Below are 25,559 nucleotides of genomic sequence, written 5' to 3'. Positions count from 1 at the left end.
CCAGCCAATGAACGTCTTCCAAGTGACTGTTAGACAGATCCGGCCAGCCAGCTCAGAGAGCCAGAGGGAAAACTCTTCTTTAAGCATCTGGAGATTTACTTGACTAAAGGAGTCATTCCACCAGAACACGTGATTGTGATTCCTCTTATTATCCAGAGTATGAATAAGAATCATTTTATTGTGATAAATTAGTGGCAGGAGTCATGGGTTTATAGAAAGGAAAATTAATAACGCACCACTACATTGTATTTATAGAATCTTACTCAGGCATTCTTTGCACATACTCTTCAATAATAAGAATTTACTCTGTACTATTTTACAGTTGGTACATCAGTGTATGATTTTATCCTTATAGCAACCCAGAGAAGCTGGGCTCATTGTCAATTTACACACAAGAAAATCAGGGTCCAAGCAGGCAGAGACGAAGAATTATTTGGTGCTAGAGTTGGGTCTGAAACTCAGGACCCCTGACTATATGCTGGGTTCTCTTCTCCCAGGCATTGTGCTATAGACTGAATGTTTGTGTCCCCCCCCCACCCCCAAATTCATATATTGAAACGTAATCCCTAGTGTGACGGTATTAGGAGGTGGGGCTTTTGGGAGGTGATTTGGTGCTGAGGCTGGAATCCTCATGAACGGGATGAGTGTTCTTACAGAAGCGGCCCCAGAGAGACCCCTTGGCCCTTCATCCATGTGAGGACACAGGGAGATGACAGCCATCTATGAGCCAGGAAGAGGCCCCTCACTAGAGACTTGTTCTTGGTCTTCCAGCCTCCAGAACTGTGAGAAACGAATGTTTGTTGTCTAAGCCATCCAGTCTGTGGTTGACTTGTTACAGCAGCCAGGACGGACTAATACACACTACCAAGGGCTTCAGGAACCTCCAAAGGTACACCTGTAAGGTGAGCAGCCTCCTCTCCAGGCCTGGGGGTCCTTGTCTGAGGCCTGTGTATATACTATTTGTGCCACTCCAGCCTCACTTGGGCAAGCACACTTTAGGACTCTCAGTGCTGTGGAATTGCAGACCCCAGGGTGTTTCAGCATCCATGGCCTCTGATGACATCTTAGAGCCTTACTTCCAATTTTTCTCTCCAAGTCCCCTACATTCAAGAAATAACATTATGCCCTTACTTTCTGAGCCACTCCTCCCTCTCAACTTCCCCCTGTATGATGAACTGCCTTCCTCTCTCAGATACCTTCCTTCACAATGAAATTAGTGACAGAACTGTACCCAGAGGAGGGGTTGTTCTCACTGAGCTAGATCTCCATCTAATTTAGTAGAACATTAATTTACAACATAAGCTCCTCTGTTGCCTAGAATATAGCTTAGCACGCAGGAGATGCTTCATACATATTTTTGTCAAGGAAAGTAAATAAATAAGAAATAACAGTATTAATACGCATATTATTTAGAGTTGTGGAGGTAATCACCATCAAGACTAGAGCAAGGATGGTTTGAAGTCATTGCCTCTGAGTAAAATGACTCATGTAGGGAAAGGAATGAATCAGGAGTCTATTGCCTTTATAATGTGCCTTCAGGGAGGAGTCAGCCTAGCCCCCACTGAAGTCTTTCTTTGGCCTTTCTAGCTGCGATAACCACACCTTCCCCACCTGAAAATTAAAAACCACTCACTGGGGAGCACGAAGTCCCCCCCCCCATTTTTACCTGCAGTTGCTTTTACCATGTGGCTCTATTAACCTTAATAAAAATCCAAACACTAAGTATATTTTAAAAATCAGTCAGCTTCTATGCTTTGCCACTAGTGGTTTCTGGATTGCATCATAAACAAAAGCCCAAAAGCCTCCAGCAAGAGTTCTTTCTTCACTCTCCTTCCTGTAGCCTAGAACAACGCGGCCGAATGGAAGAAATAAACAGACGCCAACAGAGAGGAACACAGCCCTTTCACATGCTCAACGCTGTTTCTTTCAGAATGGTTACTAAGTCCTTTTCCCATCAATCTTCTCATGAACCTATGCCCAGAGTCCACTGAAGTCTCCAGCTACCCCACCCCTCGTCTCCTCCCGTCCACCGTGAGTCTCAGGCCTCCTTGGCCCTGGGACTTCGCTCTCAGCACTCACAGAGCGAGCCCAGGACACATCAGATTAGCCTGACGCTGAGGCTGAGCAAGGATGGCGTGCCATACTGGAGATGGCACAGCTTAGGCCAAAATAAACGTTTAAGCCTGAAATGAAAGAAGAGAGACAAAGAGCTGCGGGTAGGAGGAGGGTGTGTGCTCCAAGCCTGCTTCTGCTGCCCAGTGGCTGCGGGTCCCTGAACGAGTCGCTTCTCTGGACAGCAGGCTGCTGCTTCCCGTGAGATGGGGACAAAACCCTGCCTTGTCAGCCCATAGGGTGCTGGTGATCAACAGGGGAGATCCTGGGTGTTACAACTGGGGGCGCGCTGAGGCTCTGTGTATTTTGAGACCTTTGTTATCATACATTGGGCTGCAAAGAGGAGGAATCGTTTTATTTCCCCCTGGTCTGGAACTTTGAGTCACAAAGCAGCTAAGTCAGCAGCTTTGGGGCAGCCCTCGGGGAGGAATTCTGGCCTCTTGCCTCCTGTCCTACTTGTTAAAAATCCAGCACATTGTTCTAGAATAGAATGCATCATATAGATGTGAGCTTTAACAGCAAGCCCAGAGGGGCCGCGGGCTGCAATCCGGGCCCTCCCCGCAGGACCCCAGAGCACGGTTGTGCTGACTCCTGTGTTCTCTCCTCGGGCTTCACCTTTCAGACCCAGATTCAGAAAATGGGCATTGAGGGCCTACTGCTTCTGGGGGAGATTCACGGCACTTAGCTGAATCCCAACAACTCTGTGAGGCAGGTGTGCCTATCATCCCATTGTCAAGATGAGGACTGAAGCTGAGAAAGATGAAATGAGTTACTCAAGCCTGCCTGGAATTCAAGGCCCAGATCTCCTCTGTCTGAGCTCCTGGGCTTCATGGTGACCAGACCAGGAAACCAGCTATGGGGGGGTCAGAACCGAGCTCCAGGCTAGGCTGGGCCAGAAGTGGTGAGCCCACCACCACCCTCCCTTCCTGCAAAGCACTTGCTCTCCAGGGGGTTCTAGAGGCTTCCAGGAGGGCCTTCTCTAACCCAGCTGCCAGCCTAGGGGAGACGTCAAGAGAGTCTGTCTTCTCAGGTCTGTTTCTGGTTTCTCCATTTGAGGGGGCCCTTGCAACCCAGGACCTGGGCCTAAGGTCATACAGCCAGGGACTGTGACACCCAGGACAAATCTCCAGGCTCTCCGTGTGGCAGGGCACCCTCTCCAGGTGGTGCACCAGCATCAGTGTCACCCAGGCTGGGCAGACACGGCTCGTGCAGGTTCCCAGCCAGCCAGGGCCTCACCTGAGAGCACCCCAGTTCCCTGCGTGTACCTGGGGACCATTACTATAGGTTCTAGAAGGGTCTTTTGGTCTGTGGGCAAGGTAGGACTCAGGAGAGAGGGCTGTCATCCTGGAGGTGAAGCAACCGCTACATTCTCTAAGGATTCAGGAGGCCACGCCATCTTTGTCTCAGAGTTCATTCTACTCTCTGGGCACTTGATGTAGATTCCTGTTCAGGATTAGGAGACACTGGCTCTAGACACCCTTATGCCAGGAATCTCACTGAGTCTCTGAATCTGGAGGAGGCCCTGGAGGCAAGGCTGGGCTCCCAGATAGAATGGGCTGCTCCCCCAGTGGAGGGTGTGGGTGTCCCCAAAGGCCTGGCAGAGGGCTCTGGCCTCTTCTCTCCAGGTGGCTCCCCTTTCTACAGCTATGCTTCAGGGCAGCCCTTGGGCTCTCCAGCTCCCACCGGGGCCACAGGGAGGGACATGAGCCTCTGAGGGCTTGTAGCTCACAGCTTCCTCCCACCTCTCCGACCACGGCCTGGGACTTCCGGGTCTGGGTTTGAGGGAGTCAGTCTGTGGCTGTATGACCTTAGGCCCAGGTCCTGGGTTGCAAAAAAGCGCTCAGGCCTGGGCCCATCACCTGGGGCCAGGCACAGCTAGGAAGGGCTGAGGACCGGAGGGGAGCAGCTCAGGGTTGCTGTGCAAGAGGACGGATATGGTGGGGATGGGCAGAAGCAACAGCTTAGGCCCCTTGTATCTTCAGCCTCTGGGCCTTCAGGGAGGAGCAGCTTGGCTTCCATGGCCCCTGGCGGTGGCTAGTAAGGATCTAAGTCTGACACTGGCATTCTGAAAGGGCCGCTGGGTGCAGCCAGGACAGGCAGGGCTCCTGGCCGGGACTCCGTACGCAGGCCATGGAAGGGATCTCTGGGGCTGGAGATGGGCAGGAACTGCCCCTCAGCAGAGTGAAGTTTGCAGGGTCGGGGCAGGAAAAAGGACAGGCATAGAATTTCAGGCCTCAGAGTCTGAGGTGTCTTTGAGGGTTCTGGGCACCAATCTGAACTGGAGGCCATTCAGAGAGAATCCGTGTTTCCTCCAGCACCCAGAGAGAGGGAAAGGATCGGGGAATGCCTGGAACATGACTGGACTTGGTTGGAGGCCTACAGGAGTCACTTCCTTCCCTGCAGTCTCTGGAAATAAGCCCACAGGTCCCTCATTCTGGGCTTTCTTGGGTGAAGCAGGAGAGGTCACTGCTGGGCAGGGTCCTGCCAAGTTCTCATGGCACAAATCCAGGAGCTCACAGGTGGAAGGACCAGATCGTGAGAGTACGATTTAGGGCAGCTGTCCTGGACAGACTGGGAGGGCCTGGAAGGGTCAAGCAACAGTTAACCCCTCCCACATCCATATCTCTTCCCCCAAAGGCTACAAGAAACCCACTTGTCAGGAGAACACAAGTCTAAGCAAAGGCAGAAAACTACCCGGCTGGGTGGTAAGTCAGGGAGGTCCTGGGGGGTCCCGGGTGACAAGCAGAGCATGGCTGTGTGACTGGGGACAAGCCGTGAGCAGAGATTCTGGTAGTTCTGGGTGTCGGGGGACCTGGGGGCAGGTACAGTTCCCACACCTGGTCCAGACTGGGGGCAGGCTAGCTCCCACTAGGATGGGGAAGAGAAGTCAAGGATGTTAGCTGGGAGACAGGATTCCATTCCAAGAGTTTTGAAGGCAGGATCTCAGGTGGAGGAGGAGCAAGACTGGACCTAGGTTCCAAAGGCAGGAATCGCAGCGCCAGGGCCAAAGCGGACGGGCAGCCACGCTGACTTGGGCTTACTTCCCAAAGCGACTGACCCAGGGCTTCTTAAACACTAACTGATTTTTTCCTTAATAAAAATAAGATTCATGTACCACAGTAACTAGAGCCAGGCTGAGCCTTTACCGGCTCTATGCGGAATCTGGTACAAGTTCCTGGAAGGAGGCTGGAGAGCCAGGAGGGGTCTGGGAGCGCCCACCACTAGATCCCTGCTTGGCCTTTCATAAACCTCATCGCCAGCTTGGGCCTTAGAGACCTCATGAGTGTAAGGGGCTGCTGGGTCACAGCAGAGCTTTCCAAACTGTTGTCCGTGAAGCCCAGCAATCTGAGCAGGTGCCCATGGGCCTTTATGGGAGTCAGACAAGGGAGACCAGAAACCCCCTACCCACAGCTGCCTGGAGCACTTCCATTTTTAAGCTTGACACATTGGGTTTCCATGTAGGATTCTACAGAGAATCCGCAACAAGAAAAGGAATGAAAGGGAAAGGAAAGGGGGAAACAAAGAATAGAAAAGGAAAGGAAAGGAAAGAAAGAAGAGAAGACAAGGGATCTGAGCTGGAGGATCTCCAAGCTGCTTCGGTCTCATTCTTCTCTGACTCATCACGGTGCTCTTCTGCCCACATTTTCCAGAACCACTTCTGTTCCTTTCCGCCATCCTCTCAGGGAACAAGCCATCCAGAAGCCCAGAAAAAGCCACTGGTTCGATCTCATTTCCCAGCTCAGAGGAGGGCTGGCGCACAGAGGAGGAAATTGGGGGGTTTATGTGGGCTGGGAGGGAACAGATTTGAGGCCCTGAGCTGTAAATCAGGCTCAGAGGTTTGGATTCCTTGCTGCGTGACCCTCAGATGCCCCCTCCACTCCAGACACCGGCATGCTAACACCCAGGCTGTCCCTGGAAGCCGGGCCCACTCTGACGAGTTGTTTTGATTTTTCAGGAAAATCTACTCAAAGCCAAACCTTCCCTCCCAAAAACAACACAGGCAGGGATTTTCGATGTGCTGAGAGATGAAGGGTTTGGGTCTCTATGCCACGGTCCGGCCGGTGAGACGCACAGACAAGATCCACACCTGAGACAGCACCTATGGCTCCTCCCTGCTTCTTCTCTTTGCTCTACACAACTCCCAGTCCAGCCAAGGCTCTGGGCTTCCTGACATATTTTAAATAGCTTTGCTCTCCCACTTGCCAACCTGACAACACCCAACCCTCAGGTCCAGGAATTCCACAATTGCTTGGAGATGGGGCAACTCCAGCTTGAACTGGGGACCTCCGTCATGGGCACACACACCACCCAGAGAGAGCACTCTGCTGCCCCTCACCCAAGAGGAGGATTGGTTGACACCATCTGAGCCTGTCGGGTAGCGGGGTGAGCTCTAGGCCAGGAGTCAGAAGAGGAAATCCTTGGAGCCAGCACCCACGGACCCTCCCTCCCTGTGAGGGCCAGTGACTCAGTTCCTCTTTCCAAACCTGTTTCCTCACCCATGAAATGTGGGAGAGCCTTCACTCTCTCAACCAGTATTGACCACGTGCCTGCTCTCTGGTGAAGTGGTTCTCCCTGACCAAGTTCACAGCTCAAGGAATGGCATGGAAGCCCCATCAGTGGAATTCACTCTGGAGTCAGCAGGGTATCTGATGTCAAAGGCAGTCCTGCCTCTGGAAGGAAGATGAATGAGAGGTGTTCTCACCCGTTGTAAAGCTCGCAGTGCAGCGAAGGGAAGTGTGATGGCCAAGGATCATCGCCTAACAGCGTGGTGAATGCCCCGTTAGTTCTTCCCTGCTGTGATGTGGGCACACAGAGGCCGGTCCTCCAGTCTGTGCCCCTGAAGAAGTCACAGCTCAGTTGAATTTTGAAGGCTGAGCACTGAGCAGGGAAAGGGAGATGCAGAGAAGAATACGAAAAGGAGAGAGTTTGGTGGGCTGGAGGATTTCAAGTAATTCCTGGAGGACGAGACGCTGCAGGGTGAGAAGGGCAGGGATGAGGTAAATCAGATCTCCGTGTGTTTCAGCTTCTGGGCTTTACTCTTTCCTTCCTGTTGTTGTTATTTTCCTGAAGGCAATGGGGAAATGCTGCAATGCAGGAGAATATGATCATCACATTCGTATTTTAGAAATCAAAGCTGACTGTCTTGTAGGGCATGGTTTGGAGAGGAGAAGAAGTGGAAGGCGAGGAGATCACTCAGGAAGCAAGTACAGGAGGTGACGGTGTCGCCACCCCTGCCAGGCAGGATGGGAATGAAAGAGGAAGCAAACTCGAAGACTAGAGTAAGGGCTGTGAGTAGAGGAGCCGTCTCCATTTCTGACTTTCTAGGACTCGACAGCTAAAGAAATCTGCCCGCACGCACTCCACCTCCCACTTTTCCCCACCCTTCCTCCCACCTCCCACACACCCCGAAGTCTGGCCGGACCCTCCCACTCCCAGGCTGGGATAAGAGGTGTGGCAGCGGGCCCAGGAGTCCCCGCCATCCTCTCCCCCAGCACGTTCTGCTGCCTGAGCAGTTGGCTGCCGCCATGAGTGTTAATTGGAGAGACATCTGAAGTGACCAGACTGGTTACTCCACAGCCATGATAGACACACTCCATCTGCTCTAACAAGGCGCGTCTCCGGCACACAGGAGGCCAGCTCCCTTCCCTGAGCCCGGGACTTGTGAGAAGTGAGACTCACAGAAGTTAGATTTATAGGCTTTCAGACTGAAGACCCCCCCAGGGAACACTGAGCCCAAGCTCTGGTTTGATGAGAAGAAAACTTAAGGCCGAGCATCTCCCAGGGTTACTCTCAGACTCAGGGCCTGGAGGTCTGCCCGCCCGTCCTCTGTAGGTCAGGTGTGTGGCCAGGGCACTGAGCTTCTAAAATCGTAAGCTACAGGGAACTATATTTAGTACCTTGTAATAGTGTATAATGAAAAAAATGTGAAAAGGAATATATATATATATATGTGTGTGTGGTGTATGAACCACTATGCTGTACACCAGAAACTAACACAACATTGTAAACTAACTATATTTCAATTAAAAAATTAAAAATTGAAAATTAAAAATAAATAAATAAATAAAATAAACAACAAGGTCCTACTGTAGAGCACAGGGGACTCTATTCAATACCTTGTAATAGCCTATAATGAAAAAGAGAGTATGAAAAGGAATATATATGTATCTGTATAACTGAACTCATATGCTGTATACCAGAAGCTAACATTGTAAACCAACTACACTTCAATTTAAAAAAATAAATAAAATACAATAGAAGTTTAAAAAATTTAAAAATAAAAATAAAATCATGAGCTGACCAGAATTGTGCCCGCCACAGACCTGCTCAAACTGTCCTCTAACTGGTAAATGTCATGACTAGACTTTAGGATGAAATTTTCATAGAACCCATCAATTTCTTGGAAATGTTTTATTTAAGTTACTCTATTATCTAGCTGGAAGGGACTTTAGAAATAGTTCAGTCCAATGACATTCTCAGTGGTATTTGCTTATTTAGTGTTTGTTTTGTTTTATTTTAGCAGCAGAGCCTTTTTCAGATGGTGAAGCTGAGGCTCAGAAAGGAGACACTTGGGCAGGATGACATTAGTGAGTAAGTAACATAATACGGTTGGAACCAAGCTCTTGGAACCCCAAGCACATATTCCACTTCTATCATCTTGTTTGGTCTTCCCAACAACTCCCACTGCTGCCCACCCTCGGGCCCACCACTGATGGGGACAGGGAGGAGGAAAGCTCCATGATGAATAAGCGTCTGTCTGATTTTAAGCTCTAAAATCTTCCAGAACAGACTCTTTTAATATTACCTAATAGTGACATGGCATTGTCTAATTATTTATTCAGTCTCACACATATAATCCAATGTTCACTGTGAAGAATGTCATGTACGCCCATTTTACAGAAGACGCAGAGAAAAGAGGAGTGAATGACCACACAGTCAGCAAGAGGGAGGGCCAAGAGCCAGCTGTGTCAGTGCTCGGGCCCCACCAGGGGCCCCTGTACCCAGGAGCTCCCGCTCATCCTGACAGTGCCCACACTCTCCTCAGTCACCTTTGCAGACTGAACTCCAGGGTGAAGGGCGAGAGCCCCAGTTGCTAAGCCGCAGCGTCACATATAACACTGCCACTCCCGTGATCGTAGTTCATCAACGGGGAGACGGAGGTCATTAAAGAGACTAGTCTGGGACCTGCAATTAACTGGGAGCAAAAGCTTTCTGAGGAGCCAGCAGCAGCTGGAGGTCTCGGTGAAGAGAAGAGGGACATCTCCTTCCTGAGAATCACATAACACCGGGACGCCCCAGCACGGCCTCCTCTGCAGCCCTGGTGCTGAGGAGGTAAGCAGGTTGGCCATGTCCGCCAGAAGGACAAAAGCGAAGCTGTGTGGCCCGTCCTGACATCAGCAGGGTCTGCAGTGCGGTAAGACTGGGTGCCGGGACGACTAACTAGGTGCTCGTAGAAGGCCCTGGTCATCTGTGGGCGCATCCTCCATCTGGATGGGGGACAGAGGACCAAGCCCGGGAGAGACTCGGGACAGGTCATCCCCTTCCACCAAGGACACTTTCAGAATACGTTAAATCTGGCTACAGTGACCCTGAGAGGGAGAGAAAGCTGTGCAAAATGCAGCTCTAAGCAAGACTATGGCTTTTTATGGAAGGGGGCTTCAAACACATCCTAATTTAGCCTATTTTTGATCATGTGGTGATTGAGTCACTTGGCAATGACAGCTGCCTGATTCTTGGAAGCAGCTAACAACTCTCCCACGACAGTAATAGTGATAAAAATAATAAGAATAGCAGTGGGAGTTATTAGTATACATATATATTCCAATAACTACTATGATTTTAAGGACAGCTAACAGATATAAACGGTTTTTAGCCTACGACAGTCTTACTGCTCATTACTGCATTTGCTTTTCACAAAACTCATAAGCAGGGCAGCAATGGCAACCACACTCATTTGACAGAAGAAGAAACAGGCCCAGGGACTAGGAGTGGGTCACCCAAGTCACAGTAAATTAGTGGCAGAGCAGCCAGGATTTGGAGCTGGGAGAAGAGAGGAGCAAAGTTTAGTCATCTGGACCCACCAAGTCCCACAGAAGAGGGGTGTGGATTTCCCTTTGGAAAGGGATGCTTTTTGTCCATCCTCCTGAGCAAGGAGACATTGGAAGACTGCACTGTTGAATGGGGAGTCAAGACTCCCAGAGACCCAGCTGTGCATGTGGGATGTGCCTTAAAGAAACACTTTAAAAGGGGAGATTCTCACCTCTGAGCCTTGAGCACAGAGTGGACAACTTTCACAGCTGCCGTGGTTTCACCTACGTGACAGATGCCAGAGAACCAATGGAACAGAATGAACAAAAGGCCATGTAGATGCACCTCTGGCATCGCTCCTAAATCACACTTACTCTCTGCCTTGTCTGTCGGCTCCTGCTGCTCCGATATGAGAACCTTCTTGATGTCCAAGACTTTATCTTTTCTTTCTGTGTCCTCAATGCCGATTACACTGCCAGGCACACAGCAGTGTGTGGTATGTGCTGAACTCATGTGTGCATAGAGGAATAAATGGGTACATCAAGACGCAACTGACTTGGGACCTGGGGAGACAGGAAATGCAACTCAACTGAGATAACCTGCTCCTTGGTGCCAAGAACTTGGTCTCTGTGGGTCCTTCCCTATTGGACCTCTAATATGTATTCTCTCAGAAAGTTCAGTGAGAACAAAAACATCATGGAGTCTGGAAGAGGAAAGGTTAAATAGTGGCGTAAGCCCCAAGGCATCACGATCAGGCACTGCTTAATAAATGCTGCATAGATGTGCCCCCACCACACCAGGCCTGGCAACGCAGTGTTGCTAACCTGCTGGAAACCCAGCCACCTGAAATGATGCCCTGTCGCGGTTCCAGCCCACCTGGCTTCACACAGACAACAGTTTTATTCTAGTTCTGGGACTTCACCCAAAAGACTATTTGATTTAAATGCAAATACCCCAAAGAGGGCATTGGATTTAAATTCAAAAGCATAGCAGGTATCTACATGTGAAAAGCTCTGTGTTGGGTGCCCAGGGGATAAGACAACTAATCTGATTGGTCCTTGCTTTCAAGGAGTTTGCAATATTATGAAAGACAAGATAGTACCAGGCAAATAAATAAATGTTAAGTAGAGAATATTAGTTTCCTCTTGCAGCTTTAAAAAATTACCACCCACTTAATGGCTTTAACTGACACAAATCTATTGTTAGACAGCTAGCTCTGGAGGTCAGAAGTTTAAAATGAGGCCGCTGGGCTGTGTTGTTTACAGATGCTCCAGGGGAGAATCTCTTTCCTTATCTTTTCCAGCTTCTAGCGGCCAACTGCATTTCTTGGCTCCCTGCCTCCTTCCTGCGTCTTCAAAGCCAGCGGTGGAGCAGCCTCTCTCCTCTCTGACCTCCTGCTGCCCTTTTATAAGGACCCTTGTGATTACACTGGATCCACCTGGAGAATCCAGGATAATTTTCCCATTTCAATCAAGATCCTTAATTTAATAACATCTGCACACTTCCTTTTGCCAGGTGAGATAACATGGTCCCAGATTCTGGGGATTAGCACACGGGTGTTGTCCGGGACCATCATTCTGTCGAGGACATAAAGGAACAGTTAGAAGCTTTGGGAGGACAAAGAAAGCCACGGTGAATTCCAGCAAGACGCTTGGGGTCAGAAGGGCATCACAAAGGAGGCAGCATTTGGACTGATCCTGAAGGACAGGTAGGATTTTCTAGGGCAAGAAGACCAAGGAAATGATGACAGATAATCGGGTGAGAGTGGACTATAAGATCTAAGAATATAAAATACAAGATCATGGGAGGGAAGCAGTGGCAAAAGAGGCTACTGGAATCATCGAGGCCAAACTGAGGATCGCCGCCAGTGCCCCGTGAAACCATTTGTGTTCTTTTTTTTAAATTTTTTAAAATTTTTATTTAAAAATTTTTAAATTTTAATATATTTTTATTGAAGTATAGTCAATTTACAATGTTGTGTCAGTTTCTGGTGTACAGCACAATGCTTCAGTCATATAGGAACATACATATATTCGTTTTCATATTCTTTTTCAACATAAGTTACTCAAGATATTGAATATAGTGCCCTGTGCTATGCAATAGAAACTTGTTGTTTATCTATTTGTGTTCTTTATGCAGGGAGTCCTCAAACATTTTTTAGAAATATCCTGTCCTTCTAATGACAACATGAGATGCAGAAGAGTAAGGCAATCTGTTTGAAGTTGTAGTAGCCAGACCAAAAGATGATGACCTAAACCACTGGCAGTGGGGCTGGAAGAGAGAGGGAGGTGTAGTGACACTGAAAAGCTAAATTGCATATAGAAGGAGGAACCTGGCAGAGACAGAGCTATGAATACAATAACTTGATACCCTTGTACTAGATGAACCATTAGCCAAAGTGTGTATAGGAAAAAGAGGTTTGGGGGAGGAAGGGAGGGCTTCAGGTTAGGACATGCTGTTGAATCCAAGGTGCCTGTGAGGCATCACAAGTGGAGATGCCAGCAGGTCGGTGGGGGTTCAGAATTGGACGGTCACGTACCTCTGGCGGCCACGCATCTGTCTGGTGCAAGGGTCGCGGCTAACATAAGTTTTTAAATGAGGTGCTGAGAATTGTCATCATGTGGCAGAAATTCCAGTTCTCAAAATTGGAGGAATCTTGACAAGAAGACACACCGCCACCCCTAGGCTAGCGATTCTCAGACATGATGTTTCCAGGGGGCCACAATGAGGGAGCAATTGTGCGTGCTGTCTTCAAAGAAACAGGAACAGAGCCCCTGTGTCCCCGTGACCAAAGCCAGCCTGTGCAGGGCTCAGGCTGTGAGCAGAGGCAGGGAAGAGTGGGTGAGAAGACAGAGCTATCTTGGGGGGGGGGCTCCCTCCCCTCCATATGTATGGGTTCCACCCCAACCCCCCTTCTACTTTCCTCCCTCCATGATCGATTGCCTCTCCTTCCACTTAGATTGCTTTCTCTCTTTCCCATCAAGGCTCAGCTCAGATGCCACTTCCTCTGCGAAGCCTTCCATGATTCACCTGTAAGGACATAATACTCTCTCCCTACCACTGGTTATATTTTTAAATGATTTCCTGCCTGTAGTATCTAGTATAATCATCTGTGTTAATAAGTATTACAATCAGTATTAAAACATTTTTGTATTTAAGGCTCTCTTCTTCACCAAACTCAGAATTTCTTGAGAGTGCAGGTTTCGCCTGATCCATTTCTGTGAGCACGCTAGCCCCTTACATAACGCCCTGAACACCGTCAGTGCTCCTTAAATGCAGGGTGAATGGATTAAAAATAGTTGGTTGGGCACTTACGTTATCCCTTCCTCTCTCTCCCGCCCTTTAATAAACAGACTTTGAGTGACATCCTTGTGGGCAGGGGTCCGTTCTTACTAAACTCCCAAAGCATCCCTTATGGATACTTTTCAGATGGCCGGAGCTCAGCCAATTATCATTGAACTCAGTTGTGCTGACGACTACCATAGTGAAGAGACCTAGAATAGCGCGCCCTGGGGCATAAGCCTGTTGAACCAGTATGCATGAGACATCTTTAGGGCAGGAACTCTGCCTGTCTGATTCTCAGCAGTAGCTCCCTATTTTGTGTTTGTCATATTCTAGGTACTCGATATTCGCTGAGTGTTTGACTACCTATAAGACAGAAAAACAACAGAAAGTAAGAAGGATGATTTCTAAGAAAATTCTCTCTCTCCTAACTGTACAACTGTACATTTCATTCTGCATGCCTTGGAAATTCTGAAATGAAATAGAAATTTCAGTTCCCATCATTACTGCAATGGCTTGTTCTTTGATATATAGTTGCATTTTCTTGGGGGAGGGTATAGCTCAAGCGGGAGAGTGCATGCTTAACATGCAGGAGGTTCTGGATTCAATCCCCAGTACCTCCTCTAAAAATAAATAAAATAAATAAACCTAATTACCTCTTCCCCCTTAAAAAAAAAAAAAAAGAAAAGAAAAAAGAAAATGCATTTTCTCAAACAAAATTTTAAATAAATTTTTTTCAATTTAAAAAAAAGAAAAAATGCATTTTTCACTTGATTCTACAACCACCTGTGGGGAAGGGGAAATTATAGTTACCTTATTGTACAAGTCAGAAAACTTAAAGCTCAGAGAGGTAAAGTGATTAGCCCAGGGTCACAGAGCTGTGGCCAAAACTCCGGGTCTCTTGAACCCAAGTTCTATGCTTTCCCGTTAGACCTCACCGCATCTTAGCCCCCAGTCAGGTAAAGCTCTATACGTGTGAGAAACAGTGCGTGTAAGACAAATTCTCCAGTCTGCGGTTGCTGCCTCTCTCATGCAGGCTTTAGCTGGTGCATTCACTGGGTCATTTAATTCTTTTCTCTATTAATGCAAGGTCAGTCCAACCGTGTCAATACTCTGGGTAGTGAGGCCCAGGGTCTCTGGTCGCAGAGGGGGAGAACATAACGGTGGAAAACATAAGACTATTTAGGTATCATCCACTTTTAGCTCGTTGCCCAGAAATGGAGAAACTGATGCTCAAAGAGGAAGTAACTTTTGAGTTTTCCCAAATCCAGATCTAATTTAAGTCATTGTACCATAACTTCTCAGTGTCTCACAAAGACACAGGGGCAATCAAAACTGGATTTCCTGTTTTAGGAAAAAAATGTGAGCCTGGCCTGCATTTGCCCTGACCTGGTGGGGAAAGCCTGAATTAATGAGGCAACAAGGAATAAGAGGCACTTATCTCAGGGAGTTGAGGGGAGGGAGCAGTGCAACCCTAGATCCCTCAGAGCAAATCCCACAGCAAGGATGCTATCAGAAGCCCAGGGGGACTGAAGCCACATCCCTTGAGGAGTGGGACAACCTGAGGGTCTCTGCCCCCAGCCCCCCATTGCCTCTCCCTGTGCAGGTGGGCTGGAAACAGGCTGAGCCCACAGGTAAACCTGAGTGGTGCCCCCAGGGGAGGACCCATCCAGAAAGCCCCAGATCTAGCCAGCCTCCAGGGGACACAAGGACTTGATTTCTTCCATAAACTTGCTGAAAAAAGACAGTCTCACTTCCCCCACTTTTTCCTCTGTAAAGCGTGGTAGGGCAGCCAGGGCAATTAAAGGTGATTTCATCACTGACAGACACCAGCATATTGGAACATCACTGTTTTATCTTACTTTCAAAGAAGTAGATCATTTCACCAATAAACAAGGCAAGAAAAGGGGGTTTTCTGATTTTTGGCATTAAACAGTATTTTCTCCATGAGTGCTTAAAGCACTCTATACCCGGTCATCACTTGATAGTTTATTAGATATTTTCATATTCCTTGTGAAGGAGGCAAAACAGGTACTCATTCATTCACCGGGTAGATACTAGGTAATGGCAAGGAGCTGGGCTAGATGCTGGGAAGACAAGTGCAAAACGTGGCAAAGGGGAAAACTGAGACTCAGGAAGATGATGGGATTTTGTCTAGGAGCACAGAGCTGTCCAGCAGGGGAACTGGAACCCAGACCCAGCTCTGCCACGCGGCCGTGTCCTTGTGTCCACGTATCTCACCCCTCATCTCTGCACACAGAAACTCAGAAGGATGATCATCTCTCCCTCTTCCTTTCTTCTCCTAATTTACATATTGCTAAATGATGAAATTATACTGTACATAATTCCACAGCAACTCTGCTGCTTAAAAAAAAAATTGGGAATGGAGTAATTAGGCAGAAAGGATTCTCAATTAGGCAGTGGATTCTGTTTCTAAAGCAGTAAATGGGGAAGAGATATTTTTTAACTGTCTCTTGCATATATTGCCACAGAATGATTACTGCCTCAGAGAGCAGCAGCCTAGCTCTGAAATGGAACCTTCTGAGCTGGCCTCCAAGCAGAATTTTGTATCTGAGTTTCCTGCCCAGTTCCAGACCCTCAGATTTTGGAGGATCTCTGACACCAAGATGGGCAGTCAGGACCACCACTGAATTCTAGATGTCTTCTCTAGTTTTCTTTGTTTATTTTGAGGTAGGAAATGTAAAAAGAAAAGTCCAGAGGTCTTTCTAGGATCCTTTGTGCTGGGAAGCAACAAAAAATGATGGGAAGTATCTGACTTTCCAGAGCTGGTCCTGAATTCCTGAGCTGCCATCTTCAAGCTGGATGGCCCTGCAGAATTCTACCTCTCAGAGCTTTAGTAGGCTAATGAACACTGGTAATTCCAACCCTATCCAAAAATAATGAGGATGATGGGAAGCAATAGTAGGAGCTAGCATATAGTAGAAATTCTTCCTACTAAAGTTCATTTCTTTCCCTAAAAGGGGATGTTCCCTATGTTCAAATCAAGGTAAGTTTAATAATAATGGGAGGAAAAGGCAGGTTTGTCAAACTGCTATTTTGTCTGTGGCATCAGAGGATGTAACTAGAATCAGTGGGTAGAAATTCAAGTCATATATAGCTCAGTCTAAAAAGATGATTTTTGTAGAACCGTTCAGTAGAGCTTTTCAGAAGCTGAGTTTCCCATCACTGGAGATAAACAAGCAATGGTTCAACAACCATTTGGAAGAGATGCTTTAGGAATAATTCCAGCTGCCTGTTATAGCTGAACAATTTGACCACTTAAGACTTTTTCAAAGCTGAAATTCCATGATTCTGACTGTGGTCTTCCTTTTGTAGCATGAGGGAAAGACCAACACTGAGTTCATTTGCAAGGACTTGTCTCTGCCCCAAGGAGAATGTGCCCAGGTATCTTAACTTTGAAGATCCTGTCCTTCTTCCTCCTGCATTACTGCTATGCACTGGGTTAATACAAACAGCATCTCATCCTGTCCCTACACTATGATTTCCAGGAGACTGTTAAAGAGAATTATAGGTCAAGTTTAGACTAAGAGCAAAGGAGTGAGCCTCCTGGTTTCCCATGTCTTTTCATGCAAATTAAAATCTGAAAGGCCCCCATAATTATTCACAGTGGGATACTGGCTCTGCTGATGTGTTATTTACTTGGTTGTTCCCTGGAAGATAAATCATCTCTTGGATATGGACACCAATAAGAAGGCCACTATTCATTGTTCCAAATTCTGCATGTTCTGCAAAGGACTACATCTTTGCCACAGTGGCCAGTAAAATCGTCCAAGTGTCTTTAATGGATAAGCCTCACAAAGCTAAATGGATTTGATGCCAGACTCTGAGTGAAACAGAAAACTTAACCAACCCACTGAGGTTGACACATCTTTGTATTTTCAGGGAAAGCGTAGCTTTTTCTATGAGTTTCTTGGCAAGATTCCGTTAGACTGAAATTCATTGGAAGTACATGATGGGATGAGAAACATTGATAAGAATGATCCTTCACATGGGTGCTTACACAGCCATTACTTCAAAACTTGGTTAATTAAAAATGTACAAATACCCCTCATTTTATAGTTGGTTAAGAGTTTCCCAGGAAGGAATTACATAATCCACATGTGAGGAACCACGGTATCAGAGATCAGTTGTGGTTTACACAAAGATCTAGTCCAAATGGCTTAGAGAAATTAGCAATGCTTCTTTTTTGTGTGAAGTCTTTTGTAAAGTCAACCCTCTGTAAAAAGAGGTAAATGTGGGGCTGCTCTGGTGCCGGCAGGCAGAAGGTCAGATTTTCAGTTGAGGAAGCAGAGGCACCCGAGTTAGGAAATGACTCATTTGGGATAACACAATGGGCAGGACTGAAACCGAGACCTTTACCCACTTAGCTGGGAAAGCACGAAGGAACTGGCAATAAAGGAAAAATAAGAGAGAAGCCCAGTCCTCAGACATCTGGGAAGCACGAGGCTCTCCAACCCTGAAAATGTATCCCACACTTCAAAATTCCGGGCCCCAGCTTTCAGACATCTGCTGGAGGGCAGAGGACAAGGAAGGGAACCTCAGTCATCAGGTTTTGAATGTTGACCTAGTCAGACTGACGAGAAGCACCAGACCACCAGGGAAGGACCCCTCCCATAGGAAAGCAGGCAGCAAACCCCCATAGTACCAGACAGTCAGCAGCTGCTCGCGAGGGGCTTCTCTAGGGGTGGTGATGCTGTGTTCCATCCTCGGTAAGCTATAGTTTTCAAAGGGCTTTCACATTCACTCTTTAGTGAGATCTTCCCACCAGTCCAGTAAAGCAGCAGGGGCTGGTGTCATCATCGTCATTTTACAGGAGAGGAAACTGAAACTTGGAGAAGCTAAGTGATGTGGTTCTGGCCATAGTTAGTAAAAGGTGGCTTTTGAGTGATAACTGGGCTCTGAGTCCTTGTGTGGTTCTCTTCCTACATCGTAGCCCCCCGGTTGCTTTGGGTGATCTGTGGCAGCCAGAAAGGAAGATGTTAGAGATCTTCCTAAACGTGTTCAGGGGACATCTCTGATGTACTGGGAAGGTTCACACCTCCCTTGGTTAAGTGTCACCATATCCCCAAACGGTGATGACCACATGGCTGCCATAAAAACCATAATTTCCTGCTCTTTTTCCTAAATATTACTATAGGGAGAAAGGTAGAAGGAAGTCAGGCAGAGGCACATGGGAGCTGGGATTCTGTGAAGCTCATCAATTTTTAAAGTTCATGAACTTTAATCATGTTCTTCCAAAAGGAAATACAAGACCGCATGTCAAATCATTCCTAGTAGATCATCTGAGGGAGCTATGATTCTTGCTCCAGTTGGAGGAAACACGACATGCAATTAATGATAAAAGAATATGTATATGAATACACATATGAAAAATATATATGCATATGTATGTGAAAATATATATGAAAGTTATATATTTAAATAATTCACAAATAATTATGTATAAACAATATATAATATATTTATATATTTATTATATATTTATATATTTATTATATATAATTATATAACATGCATTAAGTATAATTATAATATATTATATATTGAATATAATATGTATTATATATTTATATATTTTATAATATATGTTTTATATACAGACATGGTAAATAGTTCCCAAATGCAAATAGTGTCTTGTAGTTTTGGAAAAAGTAATAAATTCACATTGATTATGTGTCAGTATTAGAAATTTTTATGATGTTATATAACATTGGCTAATTTTATGCTAGGCACTATATTAAAGGTTTTGCATATATTTATAACAATAATACTACTAACAAATCCCTCATTTTCCATCTGACACTAGCCTTGCAGTAAGTGTGAGGACTTGATCTGAGTCCCCAGGCAGTCCTCTCCTGGTCGCACCTGCACCTCAACGTCTAGAATCCCCTATCCAGTGCTCTCAGACTACTTCCGAGCAGCCTGAGGGGGTGACTCACACGTGTTCTCATACACAGCATCATGTGGAATGTTTCATTTTGCTCCTTCCAGTTCCTTCTGTTGACTCTGACAGTGAACTGGAGGCACAATCTCCACACTGCCACCGCAAATGCAAGTGCACATGGCTGTCAAAGGTGCAGACCCCACGCGTAGGTCTACCCTCAAAGCACGAGAGCGAGCTTGGGCTGCCTCCTTTTGTTTCGTAGGACGACGTTCTATGGGCCCCATATTAGAGCTGCCTGGTGCTCCTAATTCTTACAGATTTTAGTGAAACCTTGTTTTCGATTTATTATGATCATTTTCTCTCCCAAGTTCCAGCATGAGTTGAGGCAGCAGGCAGACCAGAGACTAATGGATACAATGTTCTGAGAATAGCCCCTCTCCTTTCCCAAAGTTCATTTTCTACAGACCTTTGTTAGAGGACCCTACTCTCTCGTCCCTTAGAAACCTCCCTTCCCAGCAGGTTTCTTGGTCACTGCTGCCAATAGGCACCTGCTGATCTGCCCCACAGACCCTCCAGTCCTCCACAGACATCCGCATCCTAGGACGAACACACACACACACATATATATATATATTTTTTTTTTTTATATATATGTGTGTATGTACATACATCCACAGATGATAAATTGTTCAATTGTGCCATACTAGCAACTGGAGGATACAATTTAGTTGAATGCAAATAACTGTGAGGTAGATTCTTAGGCTGTCTGGCCAAAGTTGCTTGATCTGGAAAAATACAAGAAGCAGAGGTGTTCCAGGGACGTGGAACAGACAGTGGGCTGTACTGTACGTTTTCAAGCATGAATGCCACCGATGTGAAAGCCATTTCCATAATTCAAATGCTCAAACCAAAGGCTGACGGGGCAGCCTGAGCCCGGCTGCTCTGGGATCTCTCGGAGGTGGGTCTTCTCATCTCCTCTTGCTCTCATTTGCAGAAGCACTAGGACCTGGTCCCTCACCAGACCAACCGCCATCAGCCCGCTTGGAGGTTTTGCTTTTAGAAGGTGAGGCAGAAACTCCTTAAATGAAGAGAACCAAAGACCACAGATCACTTCCTATGTCTATTTCACAGAGGAAGACACTGTTTCAAGGAAGCGGATGTTTTATATCTACACAGTTTTCCACTTAGCCTCTGACCTCTTCTATGCTGCTGTAAATCTGGTGGCTGCCCAGCTGTCAGCTTCCAGGCGGCATTTCTCTCCGATGTCCCATTAGGAGGAGAAAAAGTGCGCCAGAGATGAGGGAGACGGTCTCCGGCAAGGTCCTTTTCCTCCTCTGTCTCGGTGAACAAGGCAAAAGGTGGTAGCATGACATTAACAAGCAGTCGAAGGGAGCGAGGAAGGAAGGGGGTGTGCGTGAGTCTTGAAGAGCTGTCTGTCCAACGATCCTCTCCTCTTGGTGCCTCCAGGGCAGTTGGAACTGTTGCTTAGGAATCGGGTGTGAGGTTGCAGCTGTGAAAACAATTCTGTTCTAAAGCACTCTATGATTTCAAAGTTCGATGTCAATTTTATCTCCAGCCACCAACAGACTAAGTGACCTTGAACAATTGATTTCGCCCCTTGGGTCTTGTTTGCATAGCTAAGAAGAATGTATCTCTCCCCCAAGCATACGTGGAGTACCCACTCTGTACTGTGCTCGCAGTTGTGTGGGGAGAAGAGGGGGAGTGAGGAAAAACCAGCACAGAGTCCTTCCCATCAAGTTCTGACTGGACTCCTCACGTCGGACTCTCCCCTCTCGGCTGCAGTGACGCCATTTTTTTCTCTCTGATCTGACCCTGTCTCCCTCTTGCCACCATCTATGTTCTCGCTCTCCTGAACCATGAATACATGTGCCTGACGTTACTCTCTCTCTCTCTCTCTCTCTCTCTATATATATATATATATATATACACTCCCTAAAAGCCATCGTTCTCACCTTCATAGCATCATCACAGTTATGATTTTTTCCTTATTTTCATTCTTCAATCAATGGCTATCTCACCCACTTGACTGAACTTTTCACGGAGACAAGGCTCACATCTTCTCTTCACCATTCTTTCTCTAGCGCCTAGCACATTCCCTGATACTGAGCAGGCGCTTAATATTTGTTTGTTTGTTTGTTTGTTTTAAAAATTTTTTATTGTTGTGTAGTTGATTTACAATGTTAGTTTCTGGTTAAATGAATGAATGAACATTTGGTTTCTAGTCTGCTTTTCAGTAGATTCTCCTTTGGGCTTATGTGGCTCAATTGCCTCATTTTACAGATGAGAAAACCAAATTCCTGGGGGAAAGAAGCTTGCTCAGCATCACCCTGGGCCTTAGAGGCTGAGCCAGCACTGAACACCAGATTTCTGACTCCAGGAGAAGAACACAGGGCTCTCTCCCTGCTGCTTTTCTTTACTCCTGGAGTGTAACTGAGAGCGTAAGTCTCAGGGCTCACCAGTCTGTGATTACCAAAAGCAAAGGCGGGGGGGGGGGGCTGCTTATTTTTACTGAAAGTATGATAATAGAAACTCTTACTGGCCTGGTTGCCAGAAATCAGCTTCTGTTAAGGTATCCCCCATCTATTGCTGGGAGTCCCCAAAGAGGAGAGTCACCAGGACCCACAAAGCAGACTGTCTGCAACAACCGCCATGCATGGGTCTTAATCCTTGCCCCTCCTCCCACCTGTCTATGACTGATTCCTGTAGAAAGAACTGCAGAAACCTCCCGGCAACTCCACCCACCACTGCAAGAACATCGAGTTTGGCGTCAAGACTGCTGTCTCCAATATTTCCAGTCTGCAGGCTTCAAGATCATTCCCAGAAGGAAAGAAAGCATCTTCTCCCTCCCCCATGCCTTCTGCACTGTCCTCTGTGCTGTCTCACAAAGGCTTGTGTAAATCCTCCCGATCCTGCCGTCTCAAGCCCTTCTCTCCAGCGGAGCCACAAACCAGCCTGAGGGCTGGTGAGGACAGCAGGGACCGCTGATTCCATGCATCCCCTTCCCCAGACGGGCCCCAGGCCAAGTCTGTGAAGGGTCATTGGCGAGGACTGGGACTAGGGGAGTGTGACGTGGTGTTTCCACCACCTTGGTCCAGGCTTGGCAGTCAGAAGTGTGACTTTTCACCAGGACCTGGGCTGAGGCAGCAGAGAAACTCAGAGGTTTAGGCAGCAAAGTGGATGACCTTGCTGCTGCTTGTAACAAAGGCACTTTTTGCTGAATTCAAAGCATTGCAGGTAAAACTGCCCATGATCTGTCGGGGGCTTCCTTCCTATTACTTTGCGTGTCTCACTAAATGCAGCTCTCTGGGCTTCCCACGGGAGGCCCCATCATACATGTGTTTTATGTTTCTAGCATCTCCTCCAGGCTAACTCAATTGTTTTGATGCTGTGGATTTTGTCCAAATGAACATTTGGCTAAAAATCATATGCCAGTTTGAAGGAAGGTGAAATGGGACAGAGCTCTAGTTGGTTTCCCGTAGCAAGATCCCAGGGAAGATGGAGTTTCTCTGATCCCCCCTTCACACCTTCATCTATTTGTTCATTAGGACTGGGGCTGGGATCCGGGGCTACCAGCATGGATGAGACCCAGGCCTTGGCCTCTAGGTGCACTTATGTCCAACTGTGCAGGACACATGAAAACAGAAACAACCTAGCATCTAGCATGCTACATGCTGAAAAAATGCTGGCCGTAGTGGCGTCTGGGGGAGAAATGCCTAGAATCCAGATATCGGCAGGGCACAAGTCAATTCCAGAAAGATCGGAAATAAAGAAAAAAAAATGCCCAAACAGGAAATTGGGTATCATATGGACAAATAAAGGTGAGGAAACTGAGTGGGGCAGCAGATGGCTAAGTAGGACCAGATATGGGGTAAGATCACTGAACAGTGTGTATTTGGGCGGCAACTGAACTAAGGCAGGAGGAACAAGAGAGCCCACGGAGGATCAGGGCGTCTCCAGCCCGGGCAGGCCCTGGAGGACTGGGGCTGACACGGCCAGTGAAGCAGAAGGGGCAGCTCACACCCTCTGCTGGACCTGAAGGACCTCGTGGGGCTCTCTGCGGACTCGGCTTTGTTGTGTGACCCCAATTTTACAGTGTTCCGATTTTGAGGGGCAGCTCTCAGTCACTTGATCAAGGTCATATCGAAGGAGATTTAGGGCTATAAGTAGGGCCCCCGGACTGCACAATTCTCCTGGTTGTCTGAGGATGCACAACTCTGCAGAAGACCAGGCACAGAGAGCTCCCCTCAGAGTCCCGGGTGCGGTGGGGAAGTGGAAACCAAGCCGACATTTGGTGTGTTGTAGCATTCCCAGCTCTGGTTTAACACAAGTGATGTGTTTCGCTCACAAACTGGCACTGAGAGCTCATTTACATTTAAATAAGAGGCTTGTTAATGCCAGCAGGAGGACGCTGTCAATGCCAAGGCTGGCTCAGGATTGCTGCCAAGGAGTTTCTAAGAGCATTGCTCTAGGAAACTCCCCCAGAAGAGAAGCAAGCATGCCTTCTCATTAAGACAACTCCACCACAGTGACATTTGCCTCGGAGCGGCAAGCCTTTGGCTGGGCTGGAAGCAAGTTGTTGAATCTGAGAAAGTGATCTGTTGCCAAGACAGTCTTTTAGTTCAGTTTGGCTCCACACACACACACTCCGAGTCCACCTGGCACGTGGAGGGTGGCCTGGTGGGGAGGGCGGCGGGCTCCTCCAGTCACGTTGGGAGTTACTAAGAAGCACGTGCAGGAGATCATCTTGCGACATGAAGAGAGGACCTACTCCGTGGTTGGAAAGCTCTTCACGTGGGAAGTTTCTTCCTGGCATTGATGGGAACTATGTTTGTCTCTTGCAAGGTTGGTGCACTCGGATGGCTCCAGATGCCAAGCAGGGAACCCAGAGGAGTGAGACGGGCTGTGTATGAAACCCTCAGAAGTGGTTGTGAGTGTCGCTGTTGCGTCTAAAGGGGAATGCTCTACTCGGCGAGAACTGATTTTGGTTTGGCAAACATGGATCTTGTTCTCCTTAGCTGAAGCACTAAGAGGGAAGTCAGGCAATTAGAATGACAACACAATCAGTAGGTACCATCGTGGGGAAGTACTGAGTCCCCTAGGGGCACATGTGAGTGATGGGGGTTCATAATTCAGAATGTAAAGGTCATGAAGGTTCTGATGTTTAAGTTCACTCTGAAGGATGAGCGGAAGTTACCCAGGCAATGATGCCACGGGAGAGAGGGAAGAGCAGGTGCAAAGGCCCTGAGGCAATAGAGAGAACAATGTACATTCGAGAGCTTAGAGAGACGTTGTATGGCAAGAGCTTAAAATTCTAGGTAGGGGAACCATGGAGAGGTGAGTAGGGACTAGATTGTGAAGGGCTTTCCAAGCCAGTAAAAGAGTTTAGGCTTTAATCTAAGAGTGATGAGGTTAAGGAGAGGAGTAACAGGGTCAGGGTTGATGCTGGCTGAGTCTTCTAAAGGTTAAATACCCTCAGTTCTGTTAAAAGAGGCAGCATGGTGGACAGAGAAGAGCTCGGGACTGGAATCAGAAAGCTATGGGCTCTGTGAACATGGACAAGCCCCATTTATCCCTCCTGTAAAATGGGAAGAACAATACTAATGCTGAGGAAATAATGGGGAAAGGCACCTGTCACACTGTTGGTGGTATGGCAAAATCATAAATTAGGATTAAAATCTTGCCAGGGCTGTTTGACAACTCATACTGGAAGCCTTGAGGATGTACATTCTCTTGGACCTAGTAATTCATTTCTAACATTTAGCCTAAAGAAAAAAATAAGTATTGTTTGCAAGTATTTAATAATTTGATATTCTATGTCATGTTGGTCAAAGCCAAAAAAAAAAAAAAAAGAGTGTAATTTAAGTGTCTGCTGACTGGATGTACCCTAAGTCCTTCATCCTGCTGAGGTCATTCAGCGGACAACCACCTTCCTCAGCACCTATCCCTCCATTCTAAGCCTCTTTCCATCTTTGTTTTCCAGGATCCCTCATTCTTGGTCTCCTCTTCACCCCTAGGCTACTCTTCTTCCCTAATACTTCTCGCATTCATCCAGCTCTCTCCTCTCCAGTTCCTACCCCATACTAACCAGAGACTCATGAGTGGACTCGACTTGGTGTCTTACCTATTAACAGCACCGAAGAGTCTTAAGATTTATCTCTTGCTTCCCCAGTGGTGTCTGTGAGTGGAAAGATACAATAGAAGGATTTATTTC

General features: G+C 47.2%; 1 long non-coding RNA gene across 2 annotated transcripts; it reads left to right on the top strand.

The window, feature by feature from the left end:
- The first annotated feature begins 6,658 nt into the window (after positions 1-6,658).
- LOC116153451 (uncharacterized) lies at positions 6,659-12,007 on the top strand. Of its 2 annotated transcripts, none has more exons than XR_004137191.2 (3): positions 6,659-7,109; positions 8,633-8,703; positions 11,656-12,007. It is a non-coding gene; the product is annotated as an uncharacterized LOC116153451 (long non-coding RNA). The 2 variants fall into 2 exon arrangements; XR_010377346.1 differs by lacking the exon at positions 11,656-12,007 and adding an exon at positions 11,444-11,626.
- The last annotated feature ends 13,552 nt before the right edge of the window (positions 12,008-25,559 follow it).

Source organism: Camelus dromedarius, chromosome 2 (genome assembly GCF_036321535.1).
Source record: "Camelus dromedarius isolate mCamDro1 chromosome 2, mCamDro1.pat, whole genome shotgun sequence".
NCBI classification, from domain to species: domain Eukaryota; kingdom Metazoa; phylum Chordata; class Mammalia; order Artiodactyla; family Camelidae; genus Camelus; species Camelus dromedarius.
Note: the sequence above shows the minus strand (reverse complement) of the source record. Positions and strands in the feature narration are given on the sequence as shown.